Consider the following 6,000-nt stretch of genomic DNA (forward strand, 5'->3'; position numbering starts at 1 on the left):
AATATCCTGTAATAACCCGCTAGACCAAGAAAACTCTGAATCTCAGTTAGAGACCTCGGAACCTCCCACTGCATCACGGCCTCTATCTTGGCCGGATCGACCAGAATACCCTTCTGGTTGACGAGATGCCCTAGAAACTGCACCTTGCGCAACAAGAACTCACACTTAGAGAATTTTGCGAAAAGTCTCTCCCTTTTCAGTGTCTCCAGCACTTCCCTCAGGTGCTCCTCATGCTCCTCTTGAGTCTTGGAATAGACCAAGATATCATCGATGAAGACTATCAAAGACCGATCCAACATCGGTCTGCATACGCAGTTCATGAGGTCCATGAACGTGGCTGGAGCATTGGTGAGCCCGAACGAGATCACCACTAATGAGTTGAAAAACTCTTAGATCGATTAGATCTTCAACAGGTTAAACAATAAAAGCAAACAAACATAATCAACACGATACAAAATCAAGTAATGCTTAATGATTCGAATGTAGTCACGCCTCAGCAGAGCTCGATTAAGAACTTCCACTATAGAGGCGAGCTAGGGTTTTCAGTTCTATATCCAGAATAATAATTAAAGCGCCAACTAGAAAGGATGCATGCATGCAGCTTAAGTACTAAACCCTAATAAAACAAACACGGTTGGACAGGCCCAAACCGGATAACAAAACTGGGCTAAAGATCGAGCCCAAAGACGCAACACTATTATACCCAACAATCTCCCCCTTTGCGTCAACAGAGGTGAGAGACTGCTTCGGTTGAGTAACCTTGAACTGCTTCACAACCTTGAACAGCAGAGGGATGATCGCAAGAAGTGTCTGCCGAAACTGAATGTACCAACGAAGCATATCGACACGATATAGAATCAAGTAAACAAACATAATCAACACGATATAGAATCAAATAATGCTTAATGATTCAAATGTAGTCACGCCTCAGTAGAGCTTGATTAAGAACTTCCATTGTAGAGGCGAGCTAGGGTTTTTAGTTCTATATCCAGAATAATAATTAAAGCGCTAACTAGAGAGGATGCATGCATGCACCTTAAATACTAAACCCTAATAAAACAAACATGGTTGGACATGCCCAAACCGGATAACAAAACTGGGCTAAGGACCGAGCCCAAAGACGAAACACTATTATACCCAACAATCTCCCCATTTGCATCAAAAGAGGCGAGAGACTACTTCGGTTGACTAACCTTGACCTACTTCACAACCTTGAACGGCCGAGGGATGATCGCAAGAAGTGTCTGCCGAAACTGAATGTACCAACGAAGCATATCGGTGAACAACTTCTTGTCAGCTTCACTGTTCTGATTACATCTGTGTATGATCTCCAAAATGTGCTCCAAGCAAGCAGTAGATAACAGGTGTTTGTCAATAAGAGCGAACAGTTACTTTTGACCTTCGCCCCTAATGAACATCACTGTATGAAACTTAGGATCGATTTTGCCCTTGATCATCGCATTCACATTGTAAGTTCTTCCAATCGGTTTTATCGTAGTTTGCTTGTGAATGGCAGATGCGATTTCTTGATCCATCTTTGCTACTTCGTGAATGTAACAAACAAGCATTCGCTTCACTTGATCAATGATCGGCTGATACTCCTGAGGATTGGACTATAAAATATTGTTGAGGAGTATCCAGTCGTGCGGGTTCAAGTTCGGTAGATCAGCCAGGGAAATAGTATGGACCGAGCTATCCCAGCCTCGGGTCACTTTGAATTTGACATTAATGAATTTCCCTGCCGAAGAGGGCTTCAATACCTTGACCGTTGTAATCTTCTTTGTGCTCCATGTCAAGTATTGTGGCTGAGCGAATTCCAGATAAAACTCCAATTAATCCCGATCTACCTTCGGGTCTGGAGAGGGAACCACATCCGTTGAGTCCAGCAATGGAAGATAAATGCCTTTCGGGTGATTGGCATTTTGAAATGAGCATCCTTCGAGTTCTCAAGACCGAACGAGATAACAGGTTCAAGCCAGTGAGTACTCGGTTCATCAATGACTTCCCTCCGGAGCGATTCAATGGTCCATTTTGGAAACATGGACTTCTTTTTCTCTAAGAGTTCCTTTTCTTTCAACTCTTTCTCCAGAAGATTCATCTTCTCCCGAATCTCTTGCTCAGAAGGCTTGACTTTCGGATGAGCTTTGGAAGGATTCCCTTTCATGATGTCTTCAATATCATCATCTTCATCTTCATCGTCTTCACTAATATTCTTCTTTTTCTTTTCCCTCTTCCTGGCCGAAGCTACATTATCCTTCGGTCCAGCAGTAGCTTTCGGTTCTGGAGGGGGTTGAGGATGAGCCTTGCCAGCCTTGCCTTGTGGAACCTTTTCTCCCCCTTGTTTCGGAAGAACAGTGGTCTCAGGAACACCTTCAATTCGACTTAAGATATCCAAAGCATGTCGTAGCTTTTCAGCTAAGTGGCGTCGAATGGAGATAGTCAAAATTAAGTCATGGGCGTCCAGTAGATGCAACAACATTGAATGTACATCGCCCACTGAGCTGCGAATCACCTCTCATTTAGACTTTAAATCGTCAAGCTCTTTTGTTGCTGTTCGGAGCTTTAAGTTCTGAATTTTGAGCTGGGAAGTTCGCTTGTCCAGCTCATCCATTATTTTGTTTTCGACTGCAAGCTCGGCCTCAAGCTGAGTTAAGCGATCATCAACTTTTGTATGAAGCTCTTCATTACCAGCTTCGATTGCTTTTCGAGCCACTTCAAGTTGTGTCTTCTCTGCCTCCAGTGAACGTGTGAGATTGTCAACAGATGCGTTCACTGTTTGTGCGTTTTTCTGAGCAGCTACTTGCAAAGAATCCAAAAAGAGTTGAGCCTCTGATATTAGTTTTTTTATTTTTGCGGTCGCATTCTTGTAGTCTTTGGTTGAGGCTTTAATAGCAAGCGAAGCCTTCTGATATTGGGAGGTAGAAGCGTCAATAGCCTTTGCAGCATCGGAGATAGAGGTAGCATGTTCTTTGACTACAGAAGAGAACAAAGCTTTGAGGGTAGCTTCTGAATAAGCACCAACAGAGGATGAAGAAAGTAACTGATCAATCTTATCAGTAACAACCTTGAGATGTCGCTTGATGAGAGGAGCGTCTTCATCATCATCGCTTTGAACACGATAAGGACCGAAGTAAGTAGAATCAAACTCCAAGTCCTCACCTCCATGAACGGTATTGGTTTCTATGGATTGGGTAGGTGATAGAGGTTTGGTGGTAACAGGGGTTTCGGGTGCTGAAGAACGAGCCCCCGTATCAGATACGTTGGTCCGAACTCCAGTAGTGGTGGTAGTTGCAGCGTCAGTGAAAATAGGTGTATATATTGGAATGGTAGAGGATGGTTGTGATGTGATGATAGGGAAAGTGGGAGGTAAGGAAATAGGAATGGAAAAAGGTGGAGGAGAAGGTGCTTTGGAGCGAACATGTACCTCTGGTGTAGGCGAACGAGGTGGAGTATCTCCACGAGCCGAACCTTCATCATCCGAGCTTTCACTCTCAGATTCGCTGGGAATAGAGTGTTTATGACCAATACTACGTACTCGGAGTCTGAGTCGCTTGATGATTGAAGAATAAGCTTCCTAGCAGGTTTCTTGGTCTTCTTCTGCTTGGGCTGGGAAGGTGCTGCCTTCTCAGATTTTCCCTTCCTTGGAGTCTGAACCTTTGAGACTTTACCTCCTTTATCCCCCTTTTTTGCGTCTTGCTTCTTGCCCCGTTTAGCAGGTTTGTCTGCTTCCTCAATAGATTTCACCATTTCAGGAGTTAGTTCCCTTGGACCAGAAGATGGAAGCTTCTTGTACTCCTGAATAAGCTTGCTCGAAGGAGACACACAAGCATACATTTTCTCTGGAATGGATCCAACGAAGAGAAACTTTGACGTATGAGTGAAAATGATGTTGGTGGTATGAAATATAGCAATAGAGGAAAGCAGTGAGTCCGCCATGATAGGAACATGATAACGCTCCATAACCCATTGAGTTATAATCGTCCAGAACCGGGCACATGAAATCTCTGTGTGGCGAGAAGAAGATGACAAACTCTGGACAAGTTGAATCCACAAGACTAGTCCATAATCAAGATTGAGACCATGGTACAACCCATAAAGCAGAGTCATGAAAGATTTGCTAGCACCATCAGATCCTGCACTTTGTTCAGAAAGCCCTTTGAAGAGAAGAGTGAAGAGGCCATTCCATTGAGGAGGAAGGCATGACTTTTTGAACTTGGTCACAGTAGTTAGGGTTTCAGTGTACCCCATGTTGTAGAACATTGAGTAAAGCTGACCTGTTGAGATGGAATCAGGATTCACCATGGATTCTTCAAAAGAGAGCCGTAGCAACGAGCAAAAACGATTCTTTGAGATTGAAGCTTTCTGGTTGAGAATGTCGAAGTAAATATTGTCTGCGCCTTTGTCGTATGTGGCAGTAGAATAGATTTGAGAGAGACAGGCCATTGGAACGACTTCCACCGTCGATAGAGCTTTGACGAGTGGGGAATATTTCAGGCATTCCACCACTTGATACATGTAAGTATCGTAGAGAAATGGTGTAAGATCGATCAACAAGTTCTGATTAGGCTTGATTGCAAGAAGAGTGGAGCGTGCAGTGGTTTCTTGAACAGAGGAAGATTCTACCATTGTTGAAGCTTGTCGAAGAAGAAGATGAACAATGAAAATTAGATCGCTTTCTTTTGCTTGAGAGAGTTGAAGTGTGGTAAAGAAGAATCCCACATAAAACAAACCCTTATATACAATTTTGTAGAGAGAGAAAAATCGTAGGCAATGATTCCTTGAATTTGGGAAACGACGCATAAAAAGGCGTGATTTGACAACAAGCAACCCCGATAAAGTAGTGATGATGCATGATAAGGTAACGGTTCAAATTCTCGCGCCATCCAAACTTATCCACAATTCAAATTCCCAAGGGATTAAACTTCCCGCTGAGTCTCCGCTTGAATCTTCAATCAAATCTTTATTACCGTAATAACCAAGGACGTTACACTACCACATCTCTTTGTTTTAAAACAACTGCATTGCAGCGTGAAGAATCGAAGCTATATATTGAGGAATAGCTTATTAATAATCAAACAAGACTCTTGGAAAATGCAAGATTTTCGTGCAAGATAGTGTTAAAGATAAAGAAATAAATCTAGAACATTTAATTGTTCACCGTCAATGCGTTAAAGGGTTTGAATGTTGGGTTTCACTTGGCACGTAGTGGCAGGAAACCAAGATCATCAACACAGAAGTTGTGTAACCGTAAACCCCAGTGGTAAAGCTGAGAGTCTCAAGGGTTACATGTATGAGATGAAGTATGATGGAGAATAGAAAAGAGGTGGTAAAGGAGCCGAATGTACCTCTGCTACAAAAGATGGACTAAGTAGAAAAACTCTTAACTTCATTTAAGAAGAGTAAGGTAGGTCATGATTAGAGTGAACTAGACAGCCTGATTGGGAATATATGATTGGTATATATCAAGTCATTAAGGCTTCTCTCAAAATCTCTTGAGGCTTGGGTCAACATGCAGTAGCATGCTTCTAGGGATACTTAGCTAGTACAAAGATAAATAATTATACCTGCCCCAACTCCATTATAGAGAATGGTCCTTATACATAATTATATTAAGAGAGAAGTACATTGCAATAGAACGAAAGAAAATATTTTTGAGTTGTGAAGTTTCTGAAAAGAAATAAAACAGAAAAGAAAAATATTTTTGGATTTTATAAGATTTTCGGAAAAAGAATTAAAACAGAAAAAAAATATTTTTGAATTTTATGAAAATAAAAGGAAAAACATAAAATAAATTGCGAGAAAAGAGTATACAAACTGTACAACCGAAACCATCTTTTGGAAATGAGTAGCGAACCGAGCCCGGTGAGACCGAACCCGAAATAGGTCGAGCGTTCGGTTCATTTCGGTTCCCGGAAGAACCGAACCCGAAATGGACCGAGCGTTCGCTCTATTTTGCTTCCAACTTTTATAGAGACAAAAGAGATTTCGGTACAGATTCAG

The sequence above is a fragment of the Lactuca virosa genome, chromosome 4 (genome assembly GCF_052849685.1).
Source record: "Lactuca virosa cultivar CGN04683 chromosome 4, Lactuca_virosa_CGN04683_v6, whole genome shotgun sequence".
Lineage (NCBI taxonomy): Eukaryota > Viridiplantae > Streptophyta > Magnoliopsida > Asterales > Asteraceae > Lactuca > Lactuca virosa.